Here is a 13106-nt window from a genome sequence, read left to right on the forward strand (position 1 = left end):
TTTGGTTTAGGTAAGATGATATCAGATACAGATTAGCACTGAGCCCCCCCTCCCCCCTCCCCATCCCACCCAAAATCATGACACCCTGACATCAGAAGGGGGAGGGGGAGATAAGACGCCTACTCAACTGACAATGTCTCCACAAACAGAGATATGTACTAATTTGCAGGCCAACAGTGTCATATTAGAAGAAAGAACATTGTTCTTCTTTTTCCATAGAGATGTTACGAGTGCATCTAATACAAGTGCATCTTGGGAAATTTGGTTTGCCTGGAACACATAGGTGATTACTGTAGGCTATAATGTTATAATCTTCTTTTAATGTTATTTTATTTACATTAGTGTCCTTATGAATTTTGTCATGCATTTGTCTACTATCCGGTCCTTATGTTGTAATGGAGACAGATCAGGGGGTCCATGTAGTATTTTTTTCTGAGTATGTATCACTACAGTGTATGTGTATGTGTGAGTAAGTGTATGTGAGTGAGTTTATGTGTCACTATAGTGTGTGTGTGAGTGAGTGTATGTGAGTGAGGAGTAAGTGTATGTGTCACTATAGTGTGTGTGTGAGTGAGTGTATGTGAGTATATGTGTCACTACAGTGTATGTGTATCTGTGAGTAAGTGTAAGTGTATGTGAGTGAGGAGTGAGTGTATGTGTCAATATAGTGTGTGTGTGAGTGAGTGTATGTGAGTGTATGTGTCCGCCTACAGAAGAGAAGCACAGCACCCAGCGCCTATTTCAGAATGCTCCACCTTTCCCGTGCTGCCTCTCAGAGTGCTTCTAGTTGAACATCTCTGAACTCTGACCTCTGGGCTCTGTGGCGATGCTATCTATCATAATTTGAAAAAAATGAACAAAAATGGCAGAACGAACTCTGTAGAAGGCTGTGCTTCTGTGACACTGTACAATCTAAAAATACCGTTATTGTTACCAAAAAAATACGTCTGAGGTGATTTGCCAGGTGTCTACTAGCCAACTATCTGATCTGGTGATCCACCCTGGTGATGTGTCAATAAATATATTGTTATCATAGAAACAAACAAAGCAGCGTGCTCAGCACCCTGCCAGCCCATTTCTGCCAGAGAAAAGTGCATCTAAAAGTTTGCAATCAAAGTTTGTGATGAAGAGGCAGCCAGAAGCTATGGTCCAAAAAGGAGCAGCCAGCGATCTCACCACTCTCTTTTGCAAGCACTCATTTGCATCTGCCCACAAGGGAAGTTTATTCCAGCAGCTAAGAATCATGACAGTTTGCAATTAGCTGAACAGGAACGCATGTCCACCTGCATGGGCACACTCATTTCCCCTCTTCCCTAGCGCCTGATTGGTCGTCTATCTCTGTTCGTTATGCAATATAATCAACTGATAGCACACAATACATACCGTAATTCAAGAACATTGGAAAGAGAATAACATGTTGCCTCATTTAGTGAGGTTAGTGAGAGACTGTGTGTGCATATGACAGTAGCTCAATGTTGTCAAATTAGTCTATATAGCTTCTGGGCTCACTGTGTTGCGGACAACAATATTTCAATGCTTCAGAAAAGATGACTCACTGTCAGGTCAGTTAAGATTTGTGTTTGTAGATTAAGCTTATTGTCTTTTTTCGATGACGTTACATCTTGGATTTACTGACAGTGATTAATCTCTTCTGAAGCAAGGTTCTATTATTCATATAAGATGAAAATACAAATATCGAAAAACACTAAATTCAAGTATCCCAATGATCCTTAAGACCTGCCTTAAATTAACCCTGTATTGATTGATCAAAACGAATTACACCTACATGGCTTTTTTGTTTTTTTTCATTTAAAGAGAAAAGCTTCCCTTTGATGCACTCAAAGTGTTAAGTAGGTTATTGGTGTCCGGGTCACTTGAGCCTCGGAGCTCATGAAACCATAAGATGTAGAACGTGGACTATTTTCAAAGGTAAACAGGCAGTTAATGACCCAAACGCAAATACTCATGTAGGCTAAGGGCATGTAGGCTACACACAGATTGGGAATATGGGGAATACACTTGGCCCTGATTGTTGCCTGAGGCCAGTTTGAAACAACAAAGCATTTGGAAATGATGTACGTGTGTATTTGCAAATAGAGCGGGAAGTGATGTACATGTTTATTTGCATATAGAGCGGGAAGTGATGTACATGTTTATTTGCATATAGAGCGGGAAGTGATGTATGTGTTTATTTGCATATAGAGCGGGAAGTGATGTATGTGTTTATTTGCATATAGAGCGGGAAGTGATGTATGTGTTTATTTGCATATAGAGCGGGAAGTGATGTATGTGTGTATTTGCATATAGAGCGGGAAGTGATGTATGTGTGTATTTGCATATAGAGCGGGAAGGGAGATTCGATCATGAGAGGTCAATCGAGACGAATGTGGAGAGCCACTCTAATGCCAGGTGTGATCTGACATGCTTAGAGCTGTCCACTTGTGATCAGATCACCCAATGCCAGGTGTGACATGCAGCTGTCTAGCGATTTCTTTATCAGTATGGGTTAGTCAGAGAGGGGTGGCAGGAACTCATGCCTGAGCAGATATATGACTGGTCTGACATATATCAGACTGAATTTCCTCTAAAGGACACATTTTTGCATGTGTGGATACAAATTGTCAGAACCTGGCTTGCAAGGTCATGACAAAGACGCACTGTGTCCATGGAGTGGGAAAGACAGTTGTGCAGGGAGTGCATGAGGGTAGCAATGGTGAGCGGGTGTTGCAAAAGGAAAGACCCAAAAGAGGAAATAAAGTAACTTAACATCACATAAGAGGCCAGTTGCTCCAAAGAGGAGTGAGGGAGCCATCTTGGAAGCAAGCAGGCTTATGAAGCCTCCCAGACAGGTGGTGCCAAACCCTACATGGAATAGGAGATGCCAAGCCATCCAGATAGACCTGTCAGAAGGAGCACCTACAGAGAGAGAGGGAAAGCCATCCAGATCAGAAGGAGCACCTACAGAGAGAGAGGGAAAGCCATCAAGATAGACCTGTCAGAAGGAGCACCTACAGAGAGAGAGGGAAACCGTTAACCAGGCTAATCCTCAGCCGCCCCAGAACACAGACACAGGACAGGCAGGGAAAGGGCAGGGGTTGTCACAAAGTGTTACAATAATTAAACAATTACATTGATACATATTTGTACATTTTACACAGAAAAACCCACATGGAGTTGAACCATGTTTTGATTAACTTGACCTATGACCCTGGTGATGGAAGCTGGTGCTGGAATGCATCCAGGTGCTTGCCCGGTGTGGAGTGAATCCGCATCAGACGTGGGCCACATCAGCCCCAGCATTACATGCTATGAGGCTAGTGTCACACTGTACCACCGAAAAACATTTTTCCAAACACATGTCAAAACAAAAAGTGTTTGTCAGAAATGCGTGATTAGGAGTAACACTTAACACGGTGGCGGCTGAGCCGTTGTCCTTGTTGGAGCCCAGGGTTGGCTGGCAGTGTTGTGCTGAGTGCCAGTGGCCCTATCAGTAAAGCACTTTAGAAGTGGCAGTGGCACAGGCTGGATGGTGCTGATGCCAATCATGTTCAAGGCCATCAGTGAATAAGCTCTCTCTCTTCCTTTGAGCTTGCTTTGATGCCTTAACATTAATGACAGCAGTCACTTTCATAATGAACTTCAATCAAGATGGAAGGGGGAGGGATAATGTCTTTGTACATGACCATAGTCTGATATGACCTGTTCTTCTATTTTAACTGCCCTCTCTCTCTCACACACTCTCTCTTTCTTTTTCTTTCACTTTTTCTGTTTCTCACCTGTGTGGAACAGCAGGCATGGTTGTCATGGAAACACTGACATTGGAATAGATTGCATCTGGGCTTTATTGCCTTATAAATTACCTTCTGAATAAAGGCAGAAATTCATTTCACACGATGAAATCGCATGATTATCCTTCTCCTGCCAAATGATTGGTTTATGGGTTTATTTCTGATGGCATTAGTTCCAAATTATTTTGTGCAGCAAATAAAGGATTATTATGCGTATTAGACTCACCTCAAGTTTTACTGTTAAACAACAATAACTATGTGAAACAATTTAAAATTTCCCATAAAGCTTTGTTGTCAAGTTGTTTCATTGGCTGAAACAAAAATCGCTCAGGGACATATTTGTGGCTCTGCAATTATTTGCTCTTTAAGTTAGAACTGAAGTTCATGGACAGTACTGACCACAGAACCGGTCAGATAGCAGTTTTTCTGTAGATAAAGGTTTTGAAGGTGACCCGAAGTTCCAGAATCCTGGAGGGTTGCCGTGACTACGGGCTTGATTTCCATTGTGACTCAGCGTTTTTGTTCAGTAACTACTTCAACCATATGTTGCTTGGCCTGAGGCTAAGGTTTTGCACACCCACACACGTACAGTACTCACACACACACACACACACACACACACACACACACACACACTCACAGCCCAACTTATATGAGACTCAATATTGTGTTTACATCCCCTGGCATATAGCCCCTGGTCTGCCTCAGGCCACACACACACACAAACACACACACACTCACTCTCACTCTCAGTATCTCATAAGTGTAATAGTTACTCTCTCATACACACAAACACACTTACCCACCCACAAATATATACAAACACATAACACATAACACATAAACCCACACACTCTTTACAGCCATCCACAATTAACATGAATGATAATAACTGCTTAGTAATTTTGCGATTTTTGTGTGTGTGTGTTTGTCTGTCTGTGTTTGTGTGTCATCTTTTCACAAATTTTTATTTTAGCGTAGATTTGATTGCTTTGTGCAAAAAAGACAACTGTCTCTACTAACACACTCCAACACTGTCTCCATTTGTGTTAAAAATGGTTTTCTTTGTTTTTAGCTTAATTATTAAAAACAAATTAATGCTGGGTATCACAAAACCATAAAATGAATGGAAAACCAAATTAAATAAAACTGTTTTATAATAATTTTTTATAATTAATGGTTAGCAAGACTGGATTTGGGACCCAGCAGATCAGAAAGCAGCCAAGAAAACAAACAGAAAGAAAATCACTGAATTGTGGACATTTCTAATAATTCGGCCAACACTGTATAGTCTGTATGTGATTCTCACACACCTTGGCTGATGTTCCGTGCAGTAATAATGGAAGAAGGAGAGACTGTGTGTGAGAGTGAATGAGCATTTTATCTCACTTATCTTCACATCTTTCTCCATCTCTTTCTGTCTCTCTCTCTTTCTCTCTCTCTCTCTTTTTCCATCTCTGTCTTTCTCTCTCTCCCCCTGTGTCTCCCGTTGGGTGTGAAAAGCAGTCGTTCAGGCTGTGTGGCTGTGTGTGGTCGCACTGCTGAGATGTGTTACCTTCCTTTCATGTGAGGGCCTGCTGTAGGCTGCCTGCCTTCTCAGAGCTCACAAAGCACACATGGTTTTCAGAGAGGAACGTGCATACACACACACAACACACACACACACACACACACACACACACACACACACACACACACACAGTCACAGTCACAATTACATGCACACACACACAGACACAGGCACAGGCACAGACACACACACACACACACACTCACAGTCACAATTACATGCACAGACACACACACACACACACACACACACACACACACACACACACACACACCCTCAAATTCATTCCCTAGTCATATGGGGTCACATAGGGACACTGAGTTATGAAAGATTTATCCAGAGAGAGGTGGGCTGGAGAGAACTACATCTGTTCATGCCTTACCTCCATCTCTCTGGCCGTCCACACACACGCACGCACGCACGCACGCACGCGCACACACACACACACACACACACACACACACACACACGCACACATACACACACACACGCACGCACTCTCATCCTTAGTCACTCAGATCCTATGGCGGCATCTATACTGTCTCCTCTAAATGGTGGACGCCTGGAGAATGGATTGAGAGATTGAGGATCGGCCTTCCTCTTATACTGTAGTACTAGAGGTGGACAGAGATGTCATTATCTGTCTCTGTATTTGGGTAGAGGACTGGAAGTGGGCGTGATTTATACTGGGAGTCATGTGAAATATTGGCAATGGAATTGTTGTGCCTTCAAGGAATCTATTGGCATATGATTAATGTATGTATTTCCACACCCTCATACCAATAGTGTAGCCAGAAAATTATTTTCGGACAGGCCTTGACAAAAGTGAGCAGCCAACATAGTCTTTGTGTGACAGGCCTTGACAAAGGTAAGCAGCCTACATAGGCCAGTTTCGGCGGAAATTGAAACTGTAATAAACTACAAAGTAATGCCGCATTTATATTCATCAAGCGCACTTTAACCAGAAGTAGCATAAAATGCAGGCCCTGTCACAACAAAAGCACAATATAATGCTGTCACAACACTAGCTGGGTGTCCCATTTCCGGGCACTATTTAATGCAAATTAATGTTTAAACTTCCCATCAAATCTTTTAAATCACATCAGAAATGTATCAGCTGGAAAGAGGTGATTAGCATATGGTAAAATTATACTGGTTGATGGAAACAGGTTTAGTCCCATCGACAAGGGGTTTTTGCTATTTTAAAGTTGCCCTAGACAACTGTTAAACCCACAGCTGTTCACAACTCCTCCCGCGATGTGGAGAGTTTATATTTTTAGCCAAATTTTCATGAATGCACTTAAAATATGCAAATATGTTCGGTGGAAACCAGTTGCTATCTCCTGTTGAAGCTTTACATCACTGGAACTATAAAGTCAAACTTGAGAGAATCTCCCACGGCAACTACAACCAGTGTAAATAGGGCAGACTAATGCAGTGCGCAGTGCAACCCAGTAGGGGCCTACAGAAATCAGCCTCTTTACCCATTAGCCTTTAGTCAATTAAAGTATCCAACACACACACACACACACAACACAGTCCAGGAGAGGCACCACACTGCCCAACCTCCCCATACTACAGTACAATGGTTTACATAGTTATAGTTATATACAATGCATAATGTATAACACGGAAACCATTCTCTTTACACTTACTCATGCCATATTCTCTTTACACTTACTCATGCCATATTCTCTTTACACTGACTCATGCCATATTTCTAATTCTAAAACTGATCCTATGTTATCAGTGAGTGAACTATTAGGGTGGAATAGCATATTGATACTCTTAACATTTGAAAATTGACTCTAACCCTAAAGCTTATTTACTCTATTACTAAACCTAATCCTATATGTAAGTATTGAGTAACAATGTTACTCACTGTTACTCAAAGTTACTTCACCGTCAGTACTGAGCGTGACAGTGTAGCTGTCACGCCAGCACTGAACCCTGCTCATGCCACGCCCCCTCCGACTACAACTCACCCAGCTGGGTCACACTCCCAATCACCTGAGTACTGATCACCGTCACCTGTCACTCGGCTATTTAAACTCCTCACTCCCGTCACTTCCTTGTCTGGCCTCGTTTCATTAAGGACTTAATCCTGAAGACACAAGCTCCGGACTGTTTCGAATCCCGTGTTCGTTCTCTACCCCAACTCCGACTTCCAGGTCAGCTTATCTCTCAGCGTTCTCTCCCTAGCTCCCGTGTTTCTTTGTGTTTGTGACACAGTTCGCATATTTGCCTAGTTTGCCTTTGTTTAATCTTTAACTTCTGAGCGTTGTAGTTTTGGACATTTAACTTCTGAGCGTTGTAGTTTTGGACTTAATCTTCTGTGTTTATTCCCAGTCTTTTGTGCTCTCCCCGTTTTTTCCCCTGTGCCCCCTGTTCTGGCTGTGTCCAATAAGCTCTGTCTTCCTACGTCTCTGTACAGTAGCTGATCTGTAAAAGGGATCCTGGAATATCCTGAAAGTCTTTTGATGGCTGATCTTGTGAGTCCTTCAGCCCGTATCTCTGGTGGTGGAGCCTCCGCTGCTCCTGTGCACAGTGTGTGTCCCAGGTCTCCGGAGGGGTGACCTGTGCTCACAAAGCACACATGGTTTTTCCCAGAGGAACGTACACACACACACACACACACACACACACACACACACACACACACACACACACACACACCTGTGGTTGGAGGGCGTCTTTGAAGGGTTTGATCACACAGGTCAACACAGGACAGCTCTGGAGGGGTGACTTGTGGTTGGAGGGCGTCTTTGAAGGGTTTGATCACACAGGTCAACAGCACAGGACAGTTCAGCGTTGGTTCTTCCCTCTTTTCTTGTTTTGGTTTAATTCTCCTTTGTTCTCTTGTTCTCTCCTTCCTCCCTGGCCTGTCCTTCTCCTTCATCAGTGGCATCTGTGTGTGTGTGTGTGTGTGTGTGTGTGTGTGTGTGTATTTAGAGTGATGATGGTAAGGTGAAGCGTGCAGTGCAGTGAGGGAGATGTGGAGCGTCAGTGGCATCTGTGTGTGTGTGTGTGAGGTGAAGTGTGCAGTACAGAGGGCGATGTGGAGCGTCAGTGGCATCTGTGTGTCTGTGTGTGTGTGTGTGTGTGTGTGTGTGTGTGTGTTTAGAGTGATGATGGTGAGGTGAAGTGTACAGTGCAGTGAGGGCGATGTGGAGCGCCAGACGCAGCAGTGGGTTCCTGGGAAGCAGCCAGAACAGCATCAGGACAAAGACCACACACCCTTACTGACACTCAGGAGAGAGAACGGGAGAGGGAGAGGCACAGAGCATGAGGAAAGAAAGGGGGAGAGAGAGAGAATGAGAGGAGGGACAGAAAGAAAGAGAGAGAGGATGAGATAAGCAATAGAGGATGTATCTAATGAGAAAGTGCAGGAGAGAGGGGAAAGGGAGATAGACAGACAGACAGACAGACAGAGACAGACACAGAACGAAGAAAGCAGGACAGATAATGCACCACTCATTACAAAAAGAGGAGAGACACAGAAACTATTCCTGCTGGAGGCAGAGTGCCACACACACGCCGCACGCACACACACACACGCACACGCACACGCACACGCACACGCACACGCACACGCACACACGCACGCACGCACACGCACACGCACACGCACACGCACACGCACACGCACACGCACATAAAACCCAAAAGAGTACTAAGGAGCTAAGACATGTTCTGTAGATGGTGGGGGAAGTAGGACAGAGACAGAGAAAAAGACTCATGAGAGCCAGAGCGTGTTAAGACTGTTGGTTAACACCATTAGTTAACACTGTTAGATGACACTGTTAGTTAACACCATTAGTTAACACTGTTAGATGACACTGTTAGTTAACACCATTAGTTAACACTGTTAGAAGACACTGTTAGTTAACACCATTAGTTAACACTATTAGTTAACACCATTAGTTAACACTGTTAGAAGACACTGTTAGTTAACAGTGTATATGAAACCAGTTTCCCATACACTGTTAGTTAACAGTGTATATGAAACCAGTTTCCCATAAATACAGTAGCTAAAACAAATGCAATTGCAAATACTTCTCCATATTATGGAAAAATATATGAGTGTGAGGGTAGATGGCGGGAAAGGAGAGAGGGGGTGGGGTAAGATGGGGAGAGGGGGAGGAGAGAGAGAGGGAAGATGGAGAGAGAGAGGGAGGGAGATGGAGAGACAGGGATAGAGTGAGATGGAGAGAGTTAGAGGAAGAGAGTGACAGATAGAGACAGGGAAAGAGAGAGGGAGAGAGGGAGAGAGAGAGAGGGAGAGAGAGAGAGGGGGAGAGAGGGAGAGAGGGGGGGGGGTGACAGGGAGAGGGAGGGGGAGAGAGAGAGAGAGACAGAGAGAGCACATGCAGCACAGACAGCCCCCACCCTCTAGCACTCCCCAGAAAAGCAGAGACAGGAGGAGAGGAACGGTGGAACGATAGACAAGCGAGGCGGAGAGAGACAGAAAGAGGAAAGCCTCTGGCGCCGCACACTTCTCCTCCACCTCTCTGTCGTGTGTTTCGCTGGCTAGAGCACTTCACTCTATCGCTCTCCTGTTCTCTCTCTGTCACCCCATCCCTCTCTCTCTCCATCTCCAGTCTTCAGTCCCTCTGTTGGCTTCTGCAATGCTTGGTGAGTGGGCGCTTTTCTTGAACAGTCCATGGCAGGCAGTTTGGGTTGCTGTGTGTGTGTGTGTGTGTGTGTGTGTGTGTGTGTGCGCGCATCAAAGAGGAGCAATCGGGATTTCTGAGATAGAGAGAGGGATTGACAGGGAGATGGAGCAATACATGGAGAGAGGAAGAAAGGGAGCCATGGAGAGGGAAGGAGGGAGAGAGGGTTGAATAGAGAGGTTTTCTGCTTTGTGAATTCAGGCTTTCCAATTCTATTATTATCTATGACACTCTACTCTAAAGCATAACAATACAACATTAGCAACATCATTCAGCTCCAATCGTGTTATGGTGGAAATGCTTAGTTTGTGAGGCTCACTGTAAGATATCTGTCCCTGTTGCACACACTGTATCTCTGTCTATACCAGTGAGTGCCCAGGAATGTGTATATGCATGACTGTGTCTATGCAATTGTCTGTGCGCGTGTGTGACTGTGCTCGTGAGTGTGTGTGTGTGTGCACGCGTACGCCTGTGACTCTGCTCATGAGTGCCTGGTGATGTGTGCGTTTGTGTATACATTACTGTGTCCATGCAAGTGTGTGCGTGTAAGACTGTGCTCATGAGTTTGTGTGTGTGTGTGTGTGTGTGTGTGTGTATTTGTGTGTATTGGTGTCTGTGTGTGTGTGTGTGTATTTGTGTCTGTGTGTGTGTGTGTGTGTGTGTGTGTGTGCGTGTGTGCGTGCATGACAACAGTAGGTCTTGAGATATAACAGGAGTCATGTGATATCTATCTGTCTCATCTTCTCTGTGAGTGTTCAGTGTGGTTTAGTGCCCAGACCAGGTGACCCAGGCTGAAGGTGCTTGATCTAATAGAGGCCGGTGATGACGCTGCTGATGGGAATGATTCTCACGCGTCTGTGCCGACAGCCATCTAGTTAATCACACCGGTTTGGTAGCGCGTCTGTGCCGACAGCCATCTAATTAATCACACCGGTTTGGTAGCACGTCTGTGCCGACAGCCATTTAGTCAATCACACCGGTTTGGTAGCGCGTCTGTGCCGACAGCCATTTAGTTATTCACACTGGTCAATTTTGATCTATATTATTTACATCAGGTTGAGGTAGGTGAATGTATTCTTTATTGATATATTGGTGAATGTATTCTTGATTGATATATTGGTATTTAGATCAGGATGAGGGGGGGTGAATGTATTCTTTATTGATCTATTGGTATTTAGATCAGGTTTAGGCGGGTGAATGTATTCTTTATTGATCTATTGGTATTTCCTGCTTTGGCAACACTCTGTGTGTGTGTGTGTGTGTGTGTGTGTGTGTGTGTGTGTGACGCAGACTCTTTGGATGGCTTTTAGGTGTCTGTCCACGTTATCCTGTATTCACCAGGGGCACTGGGTTTTCCAGTGGCGACTCATACCTTTGAGTTTTAGCTCATTTATTTGACACTTTTACTGAAAGCAACTTAGAAAATAATTTCAATATTAAAATCTTATGAATGAACAACAGTTGCTAAGAGCAGCGGTAGCAGTAGCATGCTCCACTCACTGGATGAGTGTTAGACCTGTGCACTCTGGTAACTACATGCACACTGACTCTACTCTGGTAACTACATGCACACTGACTCTACTCTGGTAACTACATCCACACTGACTCTACTCTGGTAACTACATGCACACTGACTCTACTCTGGTAACTACATCCACACTGACTCTACTCTGGTAACTACATGCACACTGACTCTACTCTGGTAACTACATGCACACTGACTACTCTGCCGCCCTTCTGAAACTGCTGAAAGGGAGCTTGACGAGAGGTGACCCCAATGTGAAGGATGTTTGTCATGATATCCTCCCCTTGCAAGTTAGATACATAATCGGGTACATGCGCAATCGCTTTGGGGTACATCTTTTATGACAGACATGGGTGCTTGCAGGAGATACACAGGGTGCAGGTGTGGGACTTCAGCACCTCCTGGATCTGCTGTTCTAGTTGGTGGGATCCTTCAGCACCTCCTGGATCTGCTGTTCTAGTTGGTGGGCCTTCAGTGCTCCTGGATCTGCTGCCTGTGACGCATCTTCCTCTCCTTGCACTTCTGCCTGCTCCTTCCCTGTAGAGCTTTCAAAGCCGACACATCATGTTGCAGAGGTGCTGCGTACCCAGCGGGCACATGGACAGTACGTCACTCACTGGATGCCTTCACATGTGTGTCCCTGGACGCCTTCACATGTGTGTCCCTGGACGCCTTCACATGTGTGTCCCTGGACGCCTTCACATGTGTGTCCCTGGACGCCTTCACATGTGTGTCCCTGGACGCCTTCACATGTGTGTCCCTGGACGCCTTCACATGTGTGTCCCTGGACGCCTTCACATGTGTGTCCCTGGATGCATTCACATGTGTGTCCCTGGACGCCTTCACATGTGTGTCCCTGGACGCCCTTCACATGTGTGTCCCTAGATGCATTCACATGTGTGTCCCTGGACGCCTTCACATGTGTGTCCCTGGACGCCCTTCACATGTGTGTCCCTAGATGCCCTCACATGTGTGTCAGTGGGCTGTTGAGTGGAGGCACATGGCCACTGGTGAGCAGGAGGCTGTGTCAGATGTTGTGACCTGAACCTTCTTGGCCCCTGGAGCGCGGTGATTGTGTGTGTAATTTGATTTGGCGAGAAACTGTCTCTAATTCGGCGGTGAACACAAGATGTCTTTACTCACAGCACAAGACCATTACACGCATTCACTGTGCTACACATGTATGTGAGTGTGTGTGTGTGTGTGCGTGTGTGTGTGTGTAAGTGGGCATGTACTCACACAGAAGGGAGTGTGGTAATGAGTGCACAAATATCCATACCCATAAGCCCTACACACACACACACATGGAAAATATACACAAATGAACCTACACAAACTACAAACATAAACACACACAGACACACACACACACATTGAAATGTATACATACACATAGATCAAATCATTTGTTCTTTCAGTCTCTCCAAAATCATGTTGAAGAGTTCTCTCTCTGTCTCTGTATCTCTCTTTCTCTCTCTGTCTCCCTTTTTCTGTCTCTCCCTCTCTCTCTGTCTAATGGGAGAGGTGATGTTAGGACAGATCAATGGACA

The 13106-nt window shown here is 44.9% G+C and overlaps 1 protein-coding gene across 5 annotated transcripts in view; it reads left to right on the plus strand.

Annotated features, from left to right (window-relative positions):
• The window catches only part of dab2ipb (DAB2 interacting protein b), a 165329-nt gene that overhangs the window by 80047 nt on the left and 72176 nt on the right, over nucleotides 1-13106 (plus strand). The window contains exon 1 of one of the 5 annotated variants that reach the window (XM_031578069.2): nucleotides 7469-7529. The exons of 3 other annotated variants lie outside the window; for them this stretch is intronic. The gene's annotated coding sequence lies outside the window, so the exon portion shown is untranslated. Of the gene's footprint in view, nucleotides 1-7468; nucleotides 7530-9753; nucleotides 9994-13106 lie in introns of those variants that run through there. One more of the 5 variants, XM_031578067.2, reaches the window with a different exon arrangement.

Source organism: Clupea harengus, chromosome 12, assembly GCF_900700415.2.
Source record: "Clupea harengus chromosome 12, Ch_v2.0.2, whole genome shotgun sequence".
In the NCBI taxonomy this organism is placed as follows: domain Eukaryota; kingdom Metazoa; phylum Chordata; class Actinopteri; order Clupeiformes; family Clupeidae; genus Clupea; species Clupea harengus.